General features: G+C 35.3%; 1 protein-coding gene across 6 annotated transcripts in view; it reads right to left on the reverse strand.

Annotated features, from left to right (window-relative positions):
• Positions 1-26,598, reverse strand: part of WDFY3 (WD repeat and FYVE domain containing 3) — a 242,948-nt gene that overhangs the window by 201,650 nt on the left and 14,700 nt on the right. For all 6 annotated transcript variants that reach the window (XM_064485992.1, XM_064485989.1, XM_064486001.1 and 3 more), the window contains exon 2: positions 11,676-11,769. The gene's annotated coding sequence lies outside the window, so the exon portion shown is untranslated. The remainder of the gene's footprint in view (positions 1-11,675; positions 11,770-26,598) is intronic.

Genomic DNA, 26,598 nt, shown 5'->3' on the forward strand with positions numbered 1-26,598 from the left:
TTAATAGTCCTTAACTCTCTAAGTTAGATATTGTTTCTTACTGTCAAACTGCAAAACTTTATAAAAGAACAAAGATAAACTGATTAAAGAATTTTTAAAATAAAACAAATTCCTACATCAAAAAGCAAAAGCATCCAGGCTATAACTACTCACCTAGCCCTGCTGATTTTAGTTCACAGCCCTGAGAGATCAATAAATCATTTTACAATACACAAAAGCATAAGTAATTACAAAATGTTTTCACTTATTCTATTTCCTTAAGAAGCAGACTCCTTCAATGTTATTTTACAGCATTTGCAAAATATTTCTTAGGAAACTGTCACTGCAGAGATTTCTTCAATGTAAAATAAATGGGAATAACTAAATGCTATATTCATATTCTATTTCCTAGGCATTAGCTAGGTTTCCTGTACAGGACTTAATTCTGCACAAAGGGATTTCTCATTTATATGACCATTTAACAGGATCCTCCCAATAATCCTGTGGGAAGAAAACCAATGTATGTCAAGTACCTACAATATTTCAGGCTCCACATTCAGCACTGTACATAAACTATCTCTTTAGTTCTAATAATAATCATATGAAGTTGATATTATTAATCCTAAAGAGAACACAAAGAATAAGAGCAGCAGCCAAGGTCACATGCTAGTAACGAGATGAACCAGCATGCTTTAGCAACAGGTTTGCCTACTCCAAAGCCTCCACTCTTTCCCTTACACCACACTGCTTCATCACCACAGAGGAGGAAACAGTCAGATGCTAAGGTGCTCAAGCAAGACACTTAGCTAACACATGGTAAAACAAGATTTCAGCCTTAGATTTCTAACTCTGAAACTCTTCTCACTACAGTATGTAGGCACTCCCCACTTCAGTACCTACACAGTCATTCTAATACATAGGGATATAGCCAGAGTATAGAATTATGGCTCCTTAATTTTCCCACGAAAATTTGCAAGAAGCAATACACAATATACTAATGACATCTCTACTTCCGTAGGAAACCTCAGAACATACAAAAGGACTAAGGCACACAACCTTTGTAGCTTTTCCAATAGCAGTTAAGCTGACCTGGGCTCACTGCGTCTCCAGTCAGTGAAGAAAATTCAAAGATTTCTTCATCTGTTCAACTGCTCAACCCGAAATTGAACACCTAACCCTCTAGGTGCTGTGGACTGTGACCTTCCAATCCTCTCCTGTCTTTATCAAGTAACTACCTGACACCACCCCTCAGTGCCTAATGCAGTCCCTTTAACATCTTTCTTTCCTGTTCTTTCCCCATTGCAGCTCAATTAACCTGAGAGAAACCTTTCTTTACTCTCATCTGTTAACCTCAACCCAAGTAATAACTACTTCCAGTCACTATTCAACTTACCTAGAAATTTTTTTTATATACCTCATGGAGCTTCCCGCTCCTGGACAGAAGTATTTCCCAGCTTCACTGGACAGATACAAGGAAGAAACACATGCGGGATTTGGATTTCAACAAAAAGATTGTTCTGAACGCTCCTCAAAAGGTTACTATCATTAAAAAAGAAAAGAAGGAAAAAAAAACAAAAATGATGGGGAAATTAATCTTGTTTTTAAAATAATAAAAAGACATAAGAAATGTAATGTATAGACTTTAAACAGATTTGTTTGAAAAAAGCTATAAAAGAGATCTCGGAGACAACTGGAGCATTTGGATACGAACTAGACTTAAAATGACAGTATGGAAGTTCTGTTATCTTCTAATATATGATAATGATACGGTGGTCATGGAGAAGAAGGTCCTTATTTCTAGGAGGTACGAGTTGAAGTATTTACAAGCGAAGTGTCATGATGGTTCAAATTACCTTCTAGCGGTTCAGCGATGTCACACCTCCTCCTTGAAATGTATATAAACACAATGAGACTGCATGTGGTGAAATACTGGTGACTGTTGACTCAGGATTAAAGGGATGTGGATGTACACTGTATTATTCATTAAGCTTTTCTATATGTTTTGAATTTTCAAAACGCAAAGTCTGGTTTAAAAAAAGAGGGATGAAACTATTGGGCAGTCTCCACTTGTTTTTAGATTCCTAGTATTTTCGTTAGAGCAGAAATAAGAAACTTTCCACTCGTCTACAAAAGGCTAACTGCTAAATCGCAGAATGGGTTACTACTCTAGCCAGGTTGTGAAGAGGAAAAGATATACAAAACTATAACTCCTTCTTTTTCCTCTAAAAACAAATGTATTTTACATCGCCAATATTTTAAACATAAAACCTATAATTTTCTCATGTTATCAAGGATGAAAATTTGTGGTTATACTGCACAAATCTTTCCTTAACCCACGGAGTTTACAGTCTCCATTAGAACATCTTATATCAAGGTAAATTAATGGTAAAGGAGCAAAGTATAAATTTTTAAATAAAATCTGTGAATTATCTGCATATATCTTACATAATCTTAAAGATCTTCTACTTTCTGTTAATTCTGTGTATAGATACTTTTTAATTCTTAAACAGTCCAATTATTCTCAGAGACCCAGCTCTTTGGCAAGTAAGGCAGAAAGGAGTGTAATGAACCAAAAGATAATGTAAAAAGGATGGATAACGCCACCACATTTTTTGCTGGAATACATGTCAAAGACTTTAAAATTTGTAAGGACGTATGCTTCTTCAAAATTCAGCTATAAGGGATGACTGAAAAATTCATTAATTTAATCAACGGGCAATTTTCCACTATTAAATTAGACTTAAAATTTCCCATTCCAGATTTGTAAACTGTGAGTTGTGGAAAATTAGTTTGCCACAAAAATCTCTATACTCACAAAGGTAAGAAAAAGCAAAGAGCTAACTTAAATCAATAACCCTGAAATGTATCAAAACTTAAAATCTCAAAAATGTTTTCACAGATAATGGTTTTCTTCAGTCACTACACTAAAGATATTTATTTTCTTCCTACACACAAACCCTTCTTAGAGAATCTGCCCTTAGCCTACTCACTGAAAAGGCAACACCATTGTGAACGCATAACTGGGTCCTTCCAACAAACGCCGACTGAACAGTTCTGAACACACTTTACAACGTGAGACAAATGGATTCTCTCTCCAGCTAGTTAGAACCTAGAATAGTAAGATGGTTAGCTATCGGGGCTGACAGCTAGCTGAACCTAACACTCACAACTGACCACTGCACACTGTTTCAGAAAGCAGAGAAAACTACTTGGCAGAGAGAAGCAAAAACAAGAGTACAAGCAACTCCAAAAAAAGAAATGGAGAATGGAGATCTACAAACATTCAGTGCCCTGGAAGCCTGACTGTACTTCCTGTAGTGGAGTTCTAAAGCATTTGGTATCAAAATGATTTTCTGGAGGAAAAAAAAAAGGTAAATATGAACATCTATGCAGGTACACAACTTCCAAAGGAAATAAATGAGTTAAATCAGCATACTAAATATCAAAAATATGGTTAGGACATAGCAAACCCTAGGATTCAATTACTTAACAAATCACTATATTCTTCCCCAAAATAGAATATTAACTTATATACGGTCACTTGAGAAGACAGAACAAATCATTCTGCTCCAAATACTTTTTTATTAGTATGTATTTTCTTACTTTTCTCAGCAATGGAATAAAATATTTGAGGCCTATGTTTGATATAATGAATGTTCACAGACTATTGTCTTCAAACATAAAATCAAATACAGTAAGAATGCTTCACAGTCCTTTAGGGAAAAGATATGAGTGGTGTCCTTCATGCACAAGAGAGGCAGGATAGCAGAGCAGGTAAATGCCTGTGCCCTGGAGGCAGACTCCTAGGTTTGAATCCTGGCTCTGCCATTGCCTAATCCTGTGACCGTGGGCAAGTTACTTCTTGTGCCAGTTTCTAACAACATAAAATTAGTATAGTAATAGAAATAATCTCATAAGATTGTTATGAAGAATAAATGACGTAGTGCATGCAAAAACTTAAGAGACAAAGTTCACTGTTATTGGTATTATTTATTTTTATTATCATTATTATTCAGGGGAAGGGGATCGATGCAATATATCTGTGACATACAAACCTGAATGAACAAGGTAATTCTTAGCAGGCATAAGAAATGAAAAAAATTAAAATGTATCATTCAAAATACAGGAGATAAAGACAAGCCCGTATTTTGTTTTAAAAACCATAATCCTTTTAGTGGGGCCTCGGCAACAATAAACTAAGAGCTATTCTTTCATGAGGACAGCTTGCTTTCTGTTAATATTTTGTAAAAGTTTCCTTCAGCAACTTCTGACCACAAAAGGAAGCTCATTCCTGAACGCCCACTTAGGCATAGCAGGATCATCTACAGATGTTTGACGAATATAAAAATCCTTAAAAAACTTTTTAAGTAATAAAAGATTTTTTAAAATACACCAAATGTTAACTCTGGTCTCATAAAGTTTGAATTTTGACTGGTTCAGAGGTAACTACAAAAATTCATTCCTATGTGTTTTTTGGACTAGGCAATTTATAACAGTTAAGAAAGAGCTAGAGATACCATAAGGGGAAAAACAGTTCTTGCATCATGAACACATGATACATGATCTGCTTCCTACAAAATATGCAGTAAGACCAAATATAAAAGAATCAACTGCAAGGTCAAAAATTATGTGGAAAGACACAAGGAAGGGAAGGGAGGAGGGTGGGGGAGGGAAGGCAGATTATTACAAATAATTTCAGCTATCTGGAAGGGGAAAGAACCAAAATATTCTAGTCTTTATTCATAAACCCAAAATGATTAGGTAAAAAATTAAAAAGTAAAAAATAAAATAAAATGAAAAAGACATGAACTTCCTTCCTTATACATTTTGAAATCAGATAATTCTTTAACTCACATGCTACTTCAGCATACAGACATCATAACAATCCTTCATTAAGGTAAGAAATCTTGAATCTGTGCTTTCAAAATATGATCCTAGGTTAGGCTTTTTAAAGTTCCTCCCCCACTACACACAAAGAAGATAATAAAACAGCCCAAGAGCCTGTATTTCAGACGCCCCCTGCCCCATTCGCTTTCCTCCTGTATCATTTTTGTCCTGCAACACTTTTAATTCACAAGCTCTTAAGGAGACCAGCACTCTTCTTCATTTTCATTTATATAAAGCACAAAAAAAATGTGCTCAGGCAAAGGTAAAGCTGATGTCTGACCAAATTAGGAGTAAATGTACCTAAGCAGGAGACTTCCTCCTAAACTCCCTATTTCCCCCAACGTAAGCGTAGATCCTTTTTCTAAACGGAGGAGTTAAGCTTTCTCAGGATGCTACTAAGCAGGCAGTCATCTCACAACCAGATCAATACACTCAAAGATGCCTTTTAGTAGCGGTCTTAATAAAACTGAGACTCAACAGGCATTCCCACCACAGGGAACACAAGACCAGTGTGACAAGTCCTTTATAAGACTAGGGAGAGAACTCCCACTCCCTTCCTCCAGGTCAAAACAAAGCAAAAATCAGAACAGAGCGGCTAGTGGCTACAGTTTAAAAAGAAAATGAAAATTTGACATCCTAGTGTCCCCAATTTAAAAATATATATATATTTAGTGACTACAAAATCTCTCCTCAATCTACAGCAAAAACAGCAGACTTACCTCCTCCATTCCCTTCTTCTCCCCCTTTCTTAGTCAATAACTTTCGTGATGGCTCTAAACTCATCACTTTTTTTTTTTTAATTGCAGTATAGTCAGTTTACAGTGTTGTGTTAATTTCTGGTGTATGTATATATTTCTGGTGCACACCACAATGCTTCAGTCATACATGGATATACATATATTAGTTTTCATATTCTTTTTCACGGTAAACTACCACCATCATTCAAAAGTCCACAAATGACAAATGCTGGAGAGGCTGTGGAGAAAAGGGAACCCTCCTACACTGCTGGTGGGAATGCAGTTTGGGGCAGCCACTGTAGAAAACAGTATGGAGATTCCTCAAAAGACTAAAAATAAACTTATCTTTTATGTAACCTCTATTCTACTTTTTGAAAAAAGCCTATAAGCTAGTAAAATGTGTCATCAACTGAATAATAAGTGTTATATATTATCATTAGCAGAACATCATTTTGCTTATATGCTAACCTTCAAAAACAGAAGTAAAAATGACTTACAGCTGATGCTTATAACAAGAAATGGCAGCTAACACGAATTTAGCTTTTACTATGTGCCAGGCAAAGTGCTAAGCACTTTACAAGCATTATCTCATTTAACCCTTATGAATGTCCATTAAATATTATTAATAAACCCATCTTACAGGTGAGGAAATAAGAGAAATTAAGAAATTAGTACTAAGGCAAATATCTGTAAGCGATAACATCATAATTTGAACCTGGGAATATGTCTAAATTTGGGCCCTTAATCTTCATACATGTTACACAGCAGTTTTTTCACTCTTATATCTACTTTTAATATTTATACAATTTGTTATCATACTGTCAATAAATACTGATGCATCATTTGACCTCGAAACAAGAGCCGAATAAGAGATATTCAGGGTCAAAATCAACTCGATGATACAGTCATAGAAAGCACAGGCTCTAGTCAATAAAACAAAATTCTAAGGGGAAAAAAAGAAAAAAGTGTCACAACACAGGATGAAGTGTGATTAAAATGATTTACATTTCTAAGTCTCAAACTTTAAGAATCATCTCTTGAAATAAATAAAAACTGACAAATTTTTACATCCCAATACTCTAATGCTACTTAACTTTTCAATTGTTTTTTTCTGATTATAAAAACTTGTTTAATTTTATAACTTAAGCTACACATTAAGCATATTTGCACTTTTTATACTGCGTTGAGTTCCCTTCCCTGAACTTTTTATTTTTAAACTCTCTCAATGTTTCCAGAAAGAAAACACTCTATAGACTTTCATCTGTGCGTAATAGTTTTCTAAATCATAAAGCATACATTATTTTCTTCATAGAGTCTAAAGCCCAAAATCTAGTCATAAATCTATTCCCAGAAGTTTTTATAATAAAAAGAAGTCAAATTATAAACAAAACTTCTAGTTCAATATCCTGGTAATGAAGAATCTTCAGAGCTTAAGTCACCATAATGAATGCAACAGACCTTTTTTCCTAAGAAAAAACATTACTATTTGTTCAAATATAAGAATGCATTCCCCAGTCCACTCTTTGTGTATAAAAAGAAAGTTCTGAATTGAAAATTTTGTATGATTTCTATTGAACTACTTGCTAACAAGCAAAAAGAGAGATCATAGAAAAATCCTATTGAATTCATGTTCATTTAATTTCTGTACAGTATGAAATGACTTTAACTTCCAAACTTGGTGAAATTTAAAAAAATAAGTCTCATCATTTCTAATAATAACTAAAAATTTATGATCTATATTTATAGTAATTCACAAGTAATTATAATTAAGCAACTCCTTATAAAATTCAGTCATGTAATCAGATGCTTTAGAAGTAGATGCTCAATCTACTCTGATGGACTTATATAAGACAGTCTTTTCTCAATGAGTATGAGGTTTTCTTAGACTAAATTTACCATGTTACTCTATGTGCTAAACACACACACACACACACACACACACCTACCTTAGATTAACTCATACAGATAATGCCAACTAGGTCAAATCTCACTTCCAGAAACACAACTACACTGCTTTCCAAAACAAAGATTACAAAAATGAACCCATAATAATACTTTCCAAGTATTTCTTCATCAATATAAATATTGACAACTGCTAGCTGATGAATGCAGTACACATGATTCTGCCACTACATTCTGTAAAAGTAACTATTCGGGCATTTCCCTTAGCCAATCTGGTGTATTAAACATCCTCACAAATGTCTGATAATTTCTCACACTTGATAACTTAGCTGTAGAAAGTGACCACAGAAAAGCTGATAAAATTAAAATTAATCTTCATAATCTACGACCTCTTACTCATAAATATTGTAGGACAATGAGGGTAGGCCTTTGGATACTTTATGTGAAATAATAGGTTAACAACTCAGCAAAGTGAAGTCAAGTAGCACTTGAAGAATTCTACACAGGACCAAAAAAGATAACAAATTTGATAAAAGGAAACAAAATTAACTCCTCTTTGCTTTAAAAAAAAAAAAAGGGGAAATAATAAAAGTTACATTTCTCCTTTTTTTTTTAAGGGTTGGGGAGTACTTTTTGATTACACAGCTATATAGCACAAGAGTGATAAACTTCTGCTTAGAGTTTAACACTGAAGTTTCTGAATAAATATTAAAAATTTATGCATTTTTTCCACTTAGCATTATCTTCTTTTTTCATCATTCTCATTTACTACTGTAGGGAGCTTCAATGATGGCTTCCTATAACCCACACCTCCAGGGATACACATCTGTGTGTAATCCTCTCTCCTTGAGTGTGGACCGGACCTAGTGACTCACTCCTAGTGAACGGCACAGGGAAAAAGTGATGGGTTGCCACTTCCAAGATTATGTTACAAAAACAAAAGGCTCACATGGCAAGAACTAAAGCAGGCTGCTGGTAAACAGCCAACGTGAGGAACTGGGGCCTTCAGCCCAACAACCAATGAGGAACTGAATGCTGCCAACAACCATGTGAGTGGACTAGCGGCAGAGCCTCCCCTAGGCCCTTCAGATAAGACCACAGCCCTGGTGGACAGGTCAAATGCAGCTCTGTAAGAGACCCTGAGCCAGAGGCCCCAGCTAAACTGCACTCAGATTCTTGATTACAAAAACTGTGAGAGAACGTTTGTTATTTTAAGTCGCTAACTTTGAGGGTAATTTGTTATGTAGTGCTATGGGTTGAACTGTATCCACACCAAAATTCGTATGTTGAGGTCTAACCCCCAGCACCTCAGAATGTGACTTTACTCAGAGACAGGATCTTTCCAGAGGTAATTAAGTTAAAGTGAGGTGGACCCTAATCCAATGTGACTGGTGTCCTTATAAAAAGGAGAAATCTGAACAAAGAGTCAGGCAAACATAAAGGGAAGACAACATGAAGAGACATGAAGAAAAGATAGCTATCTACAGATAAAGGAAAGCAGCCTGGAGCAGATCTTTTCCTCAGGGATCCCAAAAGCAACCAATCCTGCTGACATCTTGATTTCAGACTTCTAGCCTGCAGAAGATGAGATGAGAAATTTCTGTTGTTTAAGCCACTCAGTTTGTGGTAATTTGTTATGGCAACCTTAACAAATTAATACATGCAGCAACAGAGAACTAGTACACACACTTAATTCAAAATAACTTTTACTGGCAGTACTAAAATTAGCCTCAATGCAGGACTCAAGTAGACGGCCAGATTGTCTAAGTTTTTATTCTGAAAAAAGACATAAGTTGATATCAGAAGCTCAGACTACGGATTTCTCTTTTTAAAGTCAGCTGGGTCTCCTGCGATCGTATAATCTAATCAGCCCATTGCAAAACCTGATGCTGCCATTACTGATGTGCCAGGAACTGTTTTGAACACTTAACATATATTAATTCCTCCCAAGAACCCTCTGAAGTACCACTATCATCAACTCCATTTTTAAGATGAAGAAACTGATGTCCAGGAGTTAAGGTCATATATCTGGTAAACAGACAGCACTTAGTAAATTGAAGTACACAGAGAATAAGTGATTTACTCAAAATCATAGCTGATAGTTGAGCTGGGACCAAACCTAATGGTCCTTTCTTCTACCTTCCAATCTTTTCTCAAAAAGTTAAACAGAAAGACTTTTCTTTTACTTGCTATATTCAATCTTTGTAACATTGCTACCTTAGAACTATGTATTTGACTATCTCTGCGCTCTTCCTCTAACCACACAAATGGTTACTCAGTTTCTTCTACTTTCTGAACCCTAAAACTCTGCCTATCAATTCCTAATGCTTTTCTGGCATCTAATTTAATCATTTGTATACAACGGAACACAAGATTTCACTCCTGCACAGTTCTGGAATACACCTTTGGCTTAATATTTGACCCAATTAAAATACAAATACACCTGGAAGGAGTAATACTATGTTATTCATCATCTGCATTTTAGCAGAAACAAGTCGAATCCTTTTCAGAGAACAGGCTTTGAAACAAAGATGCCAAGACAGTCACTGCAGAGCTTTAAAAGGATCCTGCCCTAAGCCTCGTGTTCAGGGGAACCTGAATGAAGAATCAGTCTGTTCTGGAACACTTGGGATTAGGTACTTAAGAGTTAGCCTTCCTTTGGGCGTCTAAATTATAAGATACAAAGCATGGGTGGTGGTGGTGGCGACCATGTTTCCCACGACAAAGAAGAATGGAAACGCAAAGAAAGTCAGTTCCCAAAGAGTGAGACAGATGCACGGGAGAGGCAGGCCGCCGAGAGCCCGAGAGGAACCTAACTGCATTGGTTTCTGGGTTCTCCTTGCACAACGCAGCTGTATTTCTGTCCCTGGATCCTCTGGAATGCACCGGGATACACCCAAAAGTCTGATAACTTCCCCTTTCTGATGAAGCTAATCTGAACTGAATCACTTGCAATCAACAGAGAATTAACGTGATCAAAAAGCTGCCCTCTCGAAAGCTGAAGAACATTATCGAAGGACTATAACCTCATGTGAAAAATGAGAACAGACAGACCACTCCGTGTGGTACCATGGCTACAAACAGAAGAACTGACTGGCAGAAGCCAATGCTTAGACAGCTACTTGGAAGAAGACTTTTCAGATACTGTCAGAAAAGGAAAAAGAAGTTGCAATTTGAAAAAGACTGTATCTTCTATCTTCCATGTGGGATTTTTTTTTAGTTCTTTTAGTTAAAGATATCCCATCATCTATACACTTGCTGGTGAGTGTGTCAATTATTACAAACACTTTGGAAATATCTAGAAAGGTTGAAGATGCAGACTTCACATAACCCAGCAATTTTACTACTAGGTGGCTCCTATGGACTGAACTGTATCCGCCCCCCCTAAATTTATATGTTGTAAAGTCTTAACCTCCACTGTGATGATATTTGGAGATAGCCCTTAGAAGGTAATTAAGGTTAATTAAAGGAGATCATAAGGGTGAGGCCATAAACCGATATGATAAGAAGAGATAGAGATCTCTCTCTCTCCCCCCTCCTCTCTGCCTTGTGAGGACATAGCTAGAAAGTGACCATCTACAGGCCAGGAAGAGAGCTTGCACCAGAATCTAACCATGCAGACACCCTGATTTTGGACTTCTAGTCTCTAGAACTGTGAGAAAATAAATTTCTGTTGTTTAAAAAGTAATAATAAACTTTTCAGAAACAATAGAGCAAAGTAAAATACTAAAACTAAGGCAACAAGGTAGCAGTAACACTCTCAAGTGCCTCATCATTCAAATTAGTCACTCACAGTAACTACAATATAGTAAAGAGTTCCAAAGCTTGTGCTAACAACTAGATTTTTCCAGGAAAAAGGGAAATGATGCTTTAAAAACATGACTGTATTCTATGTAGATATCTACAATAAAAATATAATGCTGTAAAGCCAGAAGTGAAACTAAGCATAATTTATTCTAATATATCATTGTTTTTTATGGAAAAATGAAAGCCATGCAGGAGAGAAGGCTTGCCTGGGTTTACCTAGCCATCAGTGGTAAAGAAGGATTAAAACTCAGCCCTTCTGAGTCACAGTCCAGTGGTCTTGCTTCAATGCAACAATTTAGCAATGACTATCATGATTCTGTTCCTGGCTTCTTGTTCAACAGACAAAACAATCCTAAAACTCACCTGATTCTGTGTTCTGGGCTGGCATGAACCTGCGTAGGAACAACAGGAGTGGCAGGCACTTTCTTCTTGAAGCAGATGTAGAGAAGTATTATACCTGTGATGAAAGAAAAAGAAAATCCAGTTTATTTTCAGAATATGTTTTGGGGACATGAATTTTTCGTTTCCTACTGATTGAGTCTCTCTTTATCTCCTTATTTCTTGCCAATGGTTTAATAGTGGAATACACAACAACACTTTATTTAAGATAAATAAAATTTGCTATTCAAAAATCTAAAGAAGAATATAGAATCATTTAAAGCTGGTCTTTGTAGAAAAAGGTTCAGCTTCTCCACTTCACCAGTGAGGAAACCGAGACCTGGAAACGTCAGGCCAAAAATCATTGACAGCTGTTCAGTGGCAGAGCCAGGTTCAGAACCTGACTCTTCCCACTTTAGTCCAGGATTCATTTGTACATCACAGATCACACTGTCTCTTTTTGGACAATAAAATAAGAGGGGGAAAAATCATTTCTCCTATTTCCCTAGGAATATTTGTCAAGCATGAGGATAAATGTGGAATATAGCTGAACTGATATGTTCTAAACTAAAATAAAAAAACATTGCTTCCTCACTCAATGGTTCTAATCTAACCTCAAGTTATTCAGCACGCCTCATACAGGATATCTAAATGCTTCTTTTATTTATCATTTAATATTTCAATATAAAAACACCAGTATATGAATCATGAGGTCTAACTCTGCTCTCAACAAGTTCTATGACCTTAATCAATTACTTCTTTGGTTCCAAAGCTCCTTTATTAAAAAATGAGGAGACTAATTCCCACAGGCCTTCTCACTCTAAAAAGTTATGCTTCAGAATAGCTTCGTCTTTTAACAACACTGTGCTTTTCTGATCAACTGTTTTTATCATGTATTTGTTCATCTCTTTGGTCATATTAGTACAAGAGTTCAAACATCAGTAAGACTCCCCTTAAATATACAGTTAATTATCATTCAAAACCCTATGCAATAATAACCTAGTTTTGCTGTTTGCCTCACGTCTTATTTTATAGGAACCCAGCAAGAAGTGAAGAAAAAGTATTTTTAAAAATCTACTTCTCAGGTGGTTTCTATGAAAAATCCTGAATAGTTTTCCCGAATCATTCATTCAGTTATTTATCCGAGTTGTTACTGAGTGGCTTGTCAGATGGCTGACACAGGCTTAATTAGAAAGAAGACTTTAAAGCAAGATTCCTTTAGTGAAATACTGAGTGATGTTAGGGATTGAAGTGGCAGCGAGAGAGTAGGCAGCAGTGATGGCATGTCTCCTGAACTGTAACATCAGAATATGCCTTCATTATTTCTTAATATACTATTACCCACTTACATAAAACACATTATTTGTAACATGTTTTAAATTCAAAGCAAAATAACAGAATGAACATCAAAGTACCTGTCACCCAACTCAAGAACCTAAATGTAAGTTACTGGTAATGGTTTACTGCTTTGCTCCTCCCTGTTCTAGGCCCCATCTCTCTCATCCTTTCAGTCTCCTGGACTTACTGTTCTATTTGTGTTTATCATTCCTTTGCTTTTTAGAAAGTACACCACATATGTACATACCCCTCAGCAACACTTTCATTTTGTTTCTGAATTCTGTGAAAATGGTATTAAGCAGCTCTTCTAGTGTTTCACTTTTTCATTCAATATTATGTTTCCAAGGTATAGACATATTGTTGTATGTAGCTGTAGTTCATTTCACTGCAAAATAATTCCACATGATGGAAATATACCATAAATGAATTATCCATTCTCTTTACAATAGCATCTTATTTTCTCTACAGCTTTTGTTTTGTTTTGCTATTATGAGCATGTTATGAAAGCTCTCATACACATCTATTCCACATGTGTCAAAGCTTCTCTTAAGTATTTGTCTAAGAGTTGAGGAATATATGTATTTCAATTTTTCATGAGGTTGCCAATTTTTATTTTTTCCAAAATGTGTTTAGCAATGTATAATCTCACCAGCCCCAGGAAGTTCATATTGATCCACATCCTCTCCAACATTTAATAATGCCAACTTCTTAAGCTAGGGGTATAAAACCATCTAACTGTGCTCTTAAATTGCATTTTCCTGTTGATTAATGATACTGAGCATTTCTTTATGTTTATTGGGTAACTCATGTTTCCTCTTTTATGAAATGCCTATTTATTTTTATTGCCACCTTCCTCCTCAGTTTTTTGCCCTTCAATATTTCATAGAAATTGTATATTGTATTTTGGATGCTGATTATTTGGCTTTACCTTTTTTGAATTACCAGGTGCAGGTCAGTGTTGAGATAAAGAAGTAGAAATACCAGGAGGCCAGACAGAACTATACACAGCGTGCTCGAGTACTGATGCTTTTCTAACCTGTTTTAGTAATTAACGCCATCTACCGATGTCTAAAAGTGTCAGTAATCTAAAATGGCATATAATTGATCCTGTTTTATAATCTTTTAATGTAAATTCAGCCAAGGGCACATGCTTTGATTCGATTTCAGTGCATTCCAATTACAATATGCAGCATAATATAATTTTAGGTATTTAATACAAATCATGATTTAAATCATATTTTTTTCATATTCTTTTCCCTTATGGCCTATTACAGGATATTGAATATAGTTCCCTGTGCTACACAGTAGGACCTGTTGTTTATCTATTTTATATATAGTAGTTTGTATCTGCTAGTCCCAAACTCCTAATTTATCCCTCCTCCCCTCTTTTCCCCTTTGGTAACCGTAAGTTTGTTTTCTATGTCTGTGAGTCTGTCTGTGTTTTACAAATAAGTTCATTTGTATAATATTTTATATTCCACACATAAATGATATCATATGGTATTTGTCTCTGTCTGACTTACTTTACTTAGTAAGATAATCTCTAGGTCTATCAATGTTGCTGCAAATGGCATTATTTCATTCTTTTTATGGCTGAGTAGTATTCCATTGTGTGTGTGTGTGTGTACACACACATGTACTATATACATATATATGTGTGTGTGTGTGTGTGTATACATATATATACTATTTCTTCTTTATCCATTCATCTGTTGATGGACATTTAGGTTGCTTTTGTAATCAGTGCTGCTATGCACATTGGGGTGCATATATCTTCTGAATTAGTTTCCTCTGGATATATATGCCCAGGAGTGGGATTGTTGGATCATAGGGTAAGTCTATTTTTAGTTTTTTAAGGAATCTCCATACGGTTTTCCATAGTGGCTGCACTAATTTACATTCCCACCAACAGTGTAGGATTCCTTTTCTCCACACCCTCTCCAACATTCATTATTTGTAGACTTTTTCAATAGTGGCCTTTCTGACTGGTGTGAGGTGGTACCTCATTGTGGTTTTGATTTGTATTTCTTTGATAAAAAGCTATGTGGAACATCTTTTCATGTGTTAATTGGCCATCTGTATGTCTTCTTTGGAGAAATGTCAATTTAGATTTTCTGCCTATTTTTAGACTGGATGGTTTAGTTTTTTTGTTATTGAGTTGTATAGGCTGTTTGTATATTTTGGAAGTTAAGACTGTGTTGGTCACATTGGTTGCAAATATTTTCTCCCATTCTGTAGGCTGCTTTTTTGTTTTATGGTTTCCTTTGCTGTGCAAAAGCTTATAAGTTTGATTAGGTCCCATTTGTTTATTTTTGCTTTTATTTCTGTTGCCTTGGGAGACTGACCGAAGAAAACATTGCTATGATTTATGTCAGACAATGTTTTGCCTATATTCCCTTCTAGGAGATTTATGGTGTCCTGTCTTATGTTTAAGGCTTTAAGTCATTTTGAGTTTATTTTTGTGTATAGTGTGACAGAGTGTTCTACTCTGATTTATACGCATCTGTCCAGCTTTCCCAACACCACTTGCCCAAAAGACTGTCTTTTTTCCACTATATTCTTGCCTCCGTTGTCGAAGATTAATTGAGTGTAGGAATGTGGGTTTATTTCTGGACTCTATTCCATTTCATTGATCCAGACAGATGTCTGTTTTAGTGCCAATATCATGCTTTTTGATGACTGGAGCTCTGTAGTATTGTCTGAAGTCTGGGAGGGTTATGCCTCCAGCTTTCTTCTTTTTCCTCAGGATTGCTTTGTCAATTCTGGGTCTTTTATGGTTCCATATATATTTTGTGATTATCTGTTCTAGTTCTGTGAAAAATGTCATGGGTGATTTGGCAGGGATCACATTAAATCTATAGATTGCTTTGGGTAGTATGGTCATTTCAACAATATTAATTCTTCCAATTCAAGAGCATGGGATATCTTTCTATTTCTTTGAATCACCTTCAAGTATCAATGTTTTATAGTTCTCAGCATATAAGTCTTTAACCTCCTTGGTCAGGTTTATTCTTGTTAGTTTTTGGGGTTTTTTTTTAATGTATTAAATCACATTTTAGAGTTCTCATTTTTGAACCTGACATTTTGTGTGATTTCATTTCACGCTTTGGTTGCCTCCAATTTAGAATAAGTTAGTTATACTGTCAAAGGGCTGAATTTGAATGTATATGCACAAAGGTATAAAAACTGAATTTCAAAATTAAACTACATGAGTTAGAATAACAGAGACCTGGATTCCAGACTTGGCTAGACAATTAGCTGTACTTCCTAGCTATGACTTTAAGTTAGTTTTCTTATATATAATGTGAAAATTGTACTAATAAATCCTAAGGGCCTTTGAATCATACTCTTCGGTTTGAAGATTAATGAGAAAAAAATTATTTCCAGTTATAGCCCCAAAAGGGTTTAAGAAATCTCTTCCCAAGTGTTAAATAAACTGGACAGAGCAACAAAAAGCTAAATATTCAAAAAAGAAATTTTAACAAGCAGGGCTATAGCCCTCCTATGGCTTCTCAGGACTCCTGGCAGATCACCTGATGAACAGCATCACATAGAAAAAAACCAAAAGCTACATAAAATCTGAATCAGTCTACACTGCTGGCCTTGATTTCTATATAAGCAACCAGAAGTGAACTTGCAGAACCATACTTACCCACTTACCTGAATCTGTACCTTCTACTGTGTTTGAACTTTCTGAAACCATATCAAAGTCTAACTTCCCTACTTCAATGCTAGATGTTATGCCCTTACTAGTCAAAGACACTGCTCTAGTAAGCCCCTCTTCTCTTTCCTACATCACTGACTTCCTAATTTTGTCCTCCCAATAAAGCAAAATCATTGGTGTATATATATATTTCCAATCATTAGAAAACAAACAGTAAACCTTTTGACCCCTACATACTCCTCTAGGTTATGGCCAGCTTCTTTGATTCCCTTTTCAGTGAAAGGGCAGAAAAGTTGTCCTTACTCTCTGTCTTCAAGCATTCTCCAATTCAAATTGAACATATTCCAATTACACTTTTGCTCCCCAACACACTACTGAAACTCTAAAGTCACCAATCACTCACACACACATTATAAAATCGAAAAGCCAATCAGATCTCATCTTTCTTGACCCATCTGCAGCCATCAGTGTGATCAAGCCCTGATACACTTTCTTCACCTGGCTTCCAGAACAAAGATTCTCCTGGTTTCATTCTATCTCAGGGGCCACTCTTCAGCTTCCTTTGCTAATTTCCCCCTTTTCTCCATTGATCACTAAGGTTCAAGTTATCCTCTTTCTAACCCATCAGCAAACACCACTGGCTCCAACTACTAAATCTATGTAGACTCTGACACTTCTCAAGACTCTGTACAATAGAAACTATCATTTCTCATTTGGGTTTTTTCCACAGATTAGTAACTGGACTCCTAACTTCTAGGGTCTCCCTATTTCAGTCCTTTCTCATCAAAGCAGTCAGAGTGATCCTGATAATGTTACGTGTATCATATAATGTAACATCTGCACCCAAAATCTCCCAGTGGCTTCTCATATCAGAATAAATGCCAAAATCTTCAAAACAGCAAAAAGAACCTATATAATTTAGCCTCCAATACCTCTGACCTCCTTTCCTGCTGACCTCCTTGCTAGTCCTCACACAGGCTAGGCATACTCCTGCCTCACAGCCTGTACACTTGTTGCCATTCCTCAATGCTATTCCAAGAGATGATTATCTCTACTTAGCTCACTCCCTATCTTCAGATCTTGGACCAAATGGCTCCTATGTTAACTCTTTCCTATTTGTTCTACTTAAAACTGTAACAATTTCATTCCCAGCAGCTCTAACTCACTTCCCTGATTTATTTTTCTCCAATGTTACCAGCATTCATTTCACTTCCATTCCTATTTTTGTATGTCCTCCCACAAAAACATGAAATCCACAAGGGCAAGAACTTTATTTTGCTCAGTGCTACACCTTCAATGCCTAGGAAGGGGCCCAGCACATAGTAGGCATTCAATAAACATTTTTTGAATGAACAAATGAATAATTACATTCTTAGGGCTAAACATAACAATCTTCCTGAGTTTACAAAACAAAATAATCTAATCGGGGCAACACTAGACTCTTGCTGTAAAAGAATCTCCCTAATATTTTTTCAACAGATAAGCGATAATAGCAATAACTCAAAAACTTCAGTAAATGTTGCAGCTAACATAAACATAAAGCAATCACTAGAGTAAATGGTTCCCCCCCCCAATTAGGTTTTAGGTTCTTGTTGTCCAAGAGTGACATTTATTTCCCACTAACTGTATCATATTCAACAATGGTTTGCAGAGCGACAACACCAACACATAGGAAAATATTATAAAAATGTTCATTCCAAACTTGTTACAGACAAAGAACTGAGCTCTTTATAAATAAGGAAAGTCTAAAAATAAAGGGCAGATATTTGTAAGTGTTCTAAATATTTTGTTTGGAAGTAATTTCAAACTTACAGATAAGCTGCAAATATAAGAATAAAAAAATCACCCTTACACTCAAAGTCACCAATTGTTAATGTTACCTTCTTTGTTCTGTCACTTGGGCTCATGTACTTTCTTGCACTCTCCCTTCACACAGACACACACACTCCAACTTTTATTTTTTTCTAGAAACCAACTGAGGATACCTTATATACGTCATGGCACTTTGCTCCTTTGCTTCAGTGTACATTTCCTAAGAACAGAGAGATTCTCTTTTATAACTGCAATACAGTTATTGTTGGTAATCTGCACATTGCTACAATATCTGTATTTAGGATATGTACTCCAACTTATTGCAACTGGTCCAATGATATCCTTTTATAGTACTTTTCTCCCCGCCCAGTATAGGATCCAGCCCAGGGTCAGGTATTGCAGTTAGTGGTCATCTTTCTTACGCCACCTTGAATTTGGAACACTTCCACAGCCTTTGTCTTTCATGACAGTGGGTTGTGGGGGTTTTTGTTTGTTTGTTTTTTGAAGAACACAGCCTCCTCTCCTTTTTATTAAGTAGAATGTTCCTTCCTTTTTTGGGGTTTGCCTAATGTTTGCTCATGACTAGATCGGGTTATGCAGTCTTGGTCAGAATACCACACAGATGATGACGTGTGCCCTCAAAGCGCCATATCCAGATTCACACAGTATCTATCTACCCTATGTTGCTGTTGGATTTTACCAATGTATAAACTCTATTGTATACTTTGCAAATAATACGCAAAGTGGAAAGACACTTTAACACTATGGAAATACCCTGCTCTTCACCGGTATTTCCCCTTCTTCTATTTTGTTGTGATTCTTGCCCTTTCTAACCTTCACTGTAAGTGCTGCAAAATGATGATTTTCCAACTCTAGTATCCAGAATTCTACTGTAAGCAAGAGATTTCTCTATTTATTCATTTATTTATCAGTTTATTATCATTATGGATAATGAATCCCTGTTTTTAATGGTTCATAATTCATTATTACACTTATATGATTGGGCCAGTAGGAACCCCAACAGGCTTCTTGTGACTTGCTCCCATTTTGTTTTTAGAAACATTTTCTTATCTTCTAGTATTAAAAAAAAAAACAAAAACAAAAAAAAAAAAACAGATTCACCTGGTATGTATACCCTGCCCGGACTTGCAATCAGCCATTTCTCTGAGGAACTCCAATTCCTTCGTGTTGACAATAGTGTTAGAGACCAAGATTTGGATAGGTGTGCCCACTGCTCTTTGCCTTTTTCTCGGACAGAACTACTAGGAAATACCTGTATATATATGCACACAAATATATGGATGTGTGTGTGTATGTGTGTATATACATATATATATATGTTCACACATATACAAATGTACAGATACATACTGGTTTCAAAAATAATAAATTCACACTGCTACCTTCAATTACAGCCCATCCCCACAGGATTCATTTTTGCCTTTTCCCATTCCATATTTGTAGGTCCCTCCTTCCTCAGATCCTGACCTCAACAACCTGAAAACATTTACTCAATCCATAACACACCTAAAAATGACCCAGAGTTACTTTGTCCACATCACTACAAAAAATAAACTCTAGTGGAAAGAGTTTGGGATTTGTTTGCAATTCCCCCCTTACCTCCACCCAAACTGAGGATAAACAGTCAAATATTATGTTAAAAAATTAGATTCACTTTCTCTTCCCCTTCAATGTAAGTATAGTACTAATTTAAAATACAATCAGGTTCATTCATTCTGGTGGTTTTGAATTTTCCCCATTCCCATCCTTATTTTGAATATGGAAGATAACATGCTTTGAAACATCAAAACTATATAAAAACGTGTATGCCTTTTTTATGTCATTATGTCTCATGTCATTCCCTACCATAAAACTTTGTTCTCATTACCTTTCACTGCCCACCTTTTTTTGTAAAGCTAAACAGATATGAGTGTGCTTTATCCCTCCCCTGCTTTTTAACACAAAATATAGCTAACTAAATAGGTGTGTTTACACTATCCAGTTCAATCCAGACTGGAGAAAATTCTTCCCAAAGCAATTTATAAGACAAGCAATATCTCAATATCAAAATCTGACACAGACATTAAGAGAAAAGAAATCTAGAAATCCAATATCCTTTGTGAACACAGATGCAAAAATTTTTTAACAAAATATTAGCTCTATAAAAGGGATATTATATCATGACCAAGTGGAGTTTATCCTGGAAATAGAAGGCTGGTTCAACATTCAAAAATTTATCAATATAATTCACCATACCAACAGAATAAAGAAAAACCAATGATAATCTCAATAGATACAAAAATAGCATTTGACAAAATTCAACATTCATTCATGATTTCAAAAACTCTTAGTGAATCAGGGCTAGAATGAACCTTAAGATGACAAATGGATCTTTGAAACAAATAAAGCTAACATCATGTGTAATGGTGAAAGGCTGAATTCTTTCTGTCTTTATTATACTGGAAGTCCTAGCCAGTACCATAAGGTATGGAAAAGAAATAAAAGGCATTTTTATTAATGTAATTCCACGTTACAATGGAAGAAATAAGACTGTCTATATAGAAAATCCTGAAGAATCTACCAAAAAAAAAAAAAAAAGCCTACTAGATTTAATAAGGGAATTTACTAAGGTTGTAGTATACAAAGTTCAATATACAAAGATTAATCATGTTTCCATATATCAACAATGAAACAACTAGAAATTTACATATTTATATACTGCCATTTATAATAGCACCCAAAAAACATGAAATGCTTAGGGATAAATCTAACAAACTATTTGCAAGATTCGTATTCTGAAAACTATAAAACACCGATGAGACAAACCAAAGATGACCTGAGTAAATAAAGAGATAAAGTATATTCATGGATTGGGAGACAACATAATTAAGATATCACTTCTCTACAAATTCATATACAGATTCAATGCAATTCCAATCAAAACTATTGTAGATTTTGGAGGTTTTTTGGGAAACCATCAAAATGGTTGATTCTAAAATTTACATAGAAGAGCCAGGAAACTAAAACAGCCAAAACAACTTCAAAACAAAAAAAAGTTGGAGTACTTATATTACATGACACCAAGATTTATTATAAAGCTACAGTAATCAAGACAGTGTGGTACTGGTGAAAGGACAGAAACCTAGATCAATGAAAAAAATACAGATTTCACAAATAGATTAAGATATTTATGGTCAATTCATTTTTGACAAAGATGTTAAGCAAATGAATGGAGAAAGGAAAAACTTTTCACCAAATAGTGCTAGAACAATTGGACAACCACATGTAAGATCCAAAACAAAACAAAAATCTCAACCAACCCATACATCACATCACATCCAACATTTAACTCAAAATGGATCATAGACCTAAATGTAAAACCTTAACTATAAAACTTCTAGAATAAAACAGTGCTAAATTATTGTGACTTTGTGTTAGGCAAAAAAATCCTCCGCTAGGATATAAAGCACAAACCATAAAAGAAAAACTGACAAACTGAATTTCATCAAAACTAACTTCTGCTCTTAAAAAGACACTGTTTTAAAAATGAAATGAAGCCACATATTGGGAGAAAGTATTTGTAAAATACCAGATAAAAGACAGGTATACCCAAAATATATAAAGAGCTCTTGTAACTCAATAATAATAATAAAATAAACAGCCTAATTTTAAAAAGAGCAAACATGTCACTACTTAGAAAAAAAATCCAGATATAGATAGCAAACAAGCATATGAAAGGATGTTAATATCACTGATTATTCTTGAAAAGCAAATTAAAACCATTTTACTACGAACATTAGCTTTTTGGTAGACATACGCTTTCACTTCTTTTGAGTATATACCTAAGACTTTATAGCTCAGAACGAATATGTTTAACATTATCAGAAACTGGAGGGAAGGGTATAGTCCAGTTGTAGAACGCATGCTTTGCATGCATGAGATCTGGGTACTGATCCCCATTACCTCTGTTAAATTAAAAAAATAATAATAAATAAGTAAGCCTAACTACCTCTCCCCTACTCCCCCCAAAAAAGAATTAAAAAATAAGAAACTAATCAACTATTCACTAAAGTGCATATACCATTTCACCAGCAGCATATGAGGGGAAACTTCTAGTTGCTCCATACTCTCATCAGATCTTAACATTGTCAGACTTGATTCTTAGCCATGCTAGTGGATGGGTAGTAGTATCACAGTACAGTTTTAATCCATATTTCCTTGATGATTAGTGTGATGAGCATCTTTCTATGTACTTGCATCTTTCTATGTGGTATGTATTGGCTACTCACCTACCCACAGTAAAATGCCTGTGCAAATCCTCTGTCAATTTTTTGACAGAGTTCTTTGTATTATTATTAAATTATGAGAATTCTTAAGATATTTTGGTTCAAATGCTTTGCTAGATATATGTTTTGCAAATACTTTTCCCAGCCTTGGGCTTGCCTTTTCTTTTTCTTTCTTTTTTTTTAATGGTACAGCATGTTCATTTAGAGAAAATTCATTTAACTGTACACTTAGAATCTGTTCTCTTTTCTTTATGTATATACTTGAAGGAATAGGTTTACTTAAGGAGAAAGAGATAATGGTCAGCTCCTTGGAAGGTGACAAAATCATCATCAACTAGTAAATAGTCTGAAGATGATGCAATCCAGCCTGCATATACTGAAGACTGGAAAATACATCCATATATTCCTAGTTAAGTGCCCTTTATAACACTGGGGTCCTATCAGATGCCCAGACATGAAGCCCAAAATTAGCAAAAGGAGAGTAATATGTTGAAGGCCTCTCTCCTGCAATTCCTTATTGCAGTTTGAATTATAGACATTTCAAGTTAGGATATATTACACTTTCTGTTAATTACAGTTTTAAGTGGAAACTTGTATATATATTTTTGGAAACATATGTTGATGAGAAAAGCAAAGAGATTCAACTTTGATGCAATTACATAAAAAACTAATTCATGCAATGACGTTCAAAAAACATCTGATTGTCAAATATGTGTGCTAAAAATATTTTTTTCACATTACATATACTTAAAATAGATAAGCAACAAGGATTTACCATATAGCATACAGAACATAATCTTATAATAGCCTATGATGGAAAATAACCTGAATATATATATATATATATATATATATATATACACATACACACACACACATATATGTAACTGATTCACTTTGCTGTACACCTGAAACTAACACAATACTGTGAATCAACTATCCTTCAATTTAAAAAATTACATACGCTTTTGTTGCAGCACAGATAGCTTTATATGTAAGTACTGTTTACTAGTCCTTAAACATTCTGAAATTATCTCTCCTAACATTAACTATAACAAAAAATCAAAAGCATATTCATTTTTCATATTAATGAAAATACATACTTAGTAGAATATAAAATGTCAAGTAGAACACATTTTTTGAAGCAAAACAAAAATACTGCTCTCCACCACAACACCAACCCTTCTTCTTTTCCCCTAACCCATGCCTCAAATATAGTCATTAACAGGCTGGTATGCACTTCTTAGACATTTTGTCTGCTCAAAGGAGTGTATATAGGTATGCCCACATATATATACCTTCACAAACACAAGTTACATGGCATTTTAGAATTCTATAAACCTAAACTTTAAAGTTTAATAAAATGAGGCCTTTATGACTGAGGAACTATAAAACACAAAAGATCTGAGTCAGGCTAAGACAAAAATAAGTTAAAATTTAATACAGTCATTGGATGTAGCTTGAAATCTTGCTAAAGTTTTGAGAACTTACAGCATATATTATTATTTCTGTTGTAGACACTCCTTGGAATGGGTGGGGAGCCTACAGTCCTTCCCTTTTCTGTGCCATGATCAGTGGTCTTGAAGAAAAAGATCAGAGAGAAAAATAGCAGGGAAATTTAGGAAATTGTTATTTGAATGAACCTCTCACAACAAGGCCACAGCCTAAAAAAGTTCCTCATCAGATTGGCATAAAAATCAGATATATGGATCAATGGAACAGAATAGAGAGCCGAGAAATAAACCCACACACCTACAGTCAATTAATCTTCGACAAAGGAGGCAAGTATCCTTCGTGGTATATACTTCGGCAAATGGTGTTGGGAAAGCTTGACAGCCACGTGTAAATCAATGAAGGTAGAACACTCCCTCACACCATACACAAAAATAAACTCAAAAAGGCTTAAAGACTTTTAAACATAAGACAGGACACCATAAATCTTCTAGAAGGGAATATAGGCAAAACATTCTCTGACATAAACTGTAGCAATGTTTTCTTAGCTCAGTCTCCAAAGGCAATAAAAATAAAAGCAAAAATAAACAAATGGGATCTAATTAAACTTAAAAGCTTATGCAGAAAAAGGAAATCATAAACAAAATGAAAAGACAACCAAGGGAACAGGAGAAAATATTTACAAACAATGCAACTGACAAAGGCTTAATTTCCAGAATATACAAAGAGCTCACACAACTCAATAACAAAAAGCCAAACAACCCAATCCAAAACTGGGCAGAAGACCTAAATAAGCAGTTCTCCAACAAAGACATACATATGGCACATTAAAAAATGCTCAATATCACTAATTATCAGATAAATGCAAATCAAAACTACAATGAGGTATCACCTCACAACAGTCAGAATGGACATCATTCAAAAGTCCACAAATGATAAATGCTGGAGAGGGTATGGAGAAAAGGGAACCCTCCTACACTGTTGGTGGGAATGTAGTTTGGTGCAGCCATTATGGAAAACAGTATGGAGGTTCCTTAAAAAACTGAAAATAGATTTACCTTATGATCCAGCAATCCCACTCCTGGGCATGTATCTGGAGAAAACTCTAATTCAAAAACTCTAATTCTATGCACTTCAATGTACATAGCAGCACTATTTACAACAGCCAAGACATGGAAGCAACTTAAATGTCCACTGACAGATGATTGGATAAAGAAGTTGTGATATATATATATGTGTGTGTGTGTGTATCACACACATACACACACACATATACACACAGTGGAATACTACTTAACCATAAAAACGAATGAAACAATGCCATTTGCAGCAACACGGATGGCCCAGGAGATCGTCATACTAAGCGAGTAAGCCAAACAAAGACAAATACCATATGATATCACTTATATGTGGAATCTGAAAAAAAGGACACAAATGAATTTATTTACAAAATAGAGACAACCTCACAGACACAGAAAACAAACTTATGGTTACTGGAGGGGGAAGGAGGAAGTAGAGATAAATTGGAAGTTCAGGATTTGCAGATACACAATACTATATATAAAAGATAAACAATAAGGTCATACTGTATAGCACAGGGAACTATATTCAATACCTTATAATAGTCTACAATGAAAAAATATATACATGTATAACTGAATTACTATGCTGCATACCAGAAATTAACATAACATCGTAAATTGACTATACTTTACTAAAAAAAAAGTTAAGAAAAATCCCTGCTGCTGCCAGAGCAAACAAATCAAAATATAAAACCTCATAATAACTGGGTGGACAAATGACCCTCATAGATTAAGCCATACTCTCTCTTCAACCAGCCTAGTCCTTGCTCAGGGGTTTCATGAAAATAACCAAAACCAGGTGGCAGGAGAAGCAGTTACGTAAGGGATCAACTACACTAACAGTGACCTCACTACCGCTACTGTTGAGAACCCATTTGCCTGAGTCCCCCACAGGCACTACCTCTTAGCAGGCAAATTACATCAAGCCCTTTGAATTATAGAAATGGTGATGGCTGATTCCTGATGTAAGAGACACCAATTCTGAATTTGCTACTGCCAGCACCACTCTGCAGGATTAACCGAATGCTTCCTATAGATCACATGGCCTCTGACCCAGGAGTTCACTTTAAATGGCACTGGGTAGATAGATGCTCAGGGCCCCATCAGTCTTATCAAACAGACTCTAACTCAGACACAGCCGCCCCATCGTAGGAAGCAATAACTATATCTCGAAGCTTGATATAAGAGTTGTTGCCCAGGTAAAAACTTCTGAATTTGGGGTGCTATCCTGCAGTATACAAAATGGGCTCTGAAGCATTAACCAACATATGCTG

This window comes from Camelus dromedarius, chromosome 1 (genome assembly GCF_036321535.1).
Source record: "Camelus dromedarius isolate mCamDro1 chromosome 1, mCamDro1.pat, whole genome shotgun sequence".
Lineage (NCBI taxonomy): Eukaryota > Metazoa > Chordata > Mammalia > Artiodactyla > Camelidae > Camelus > Camelus dromedarius.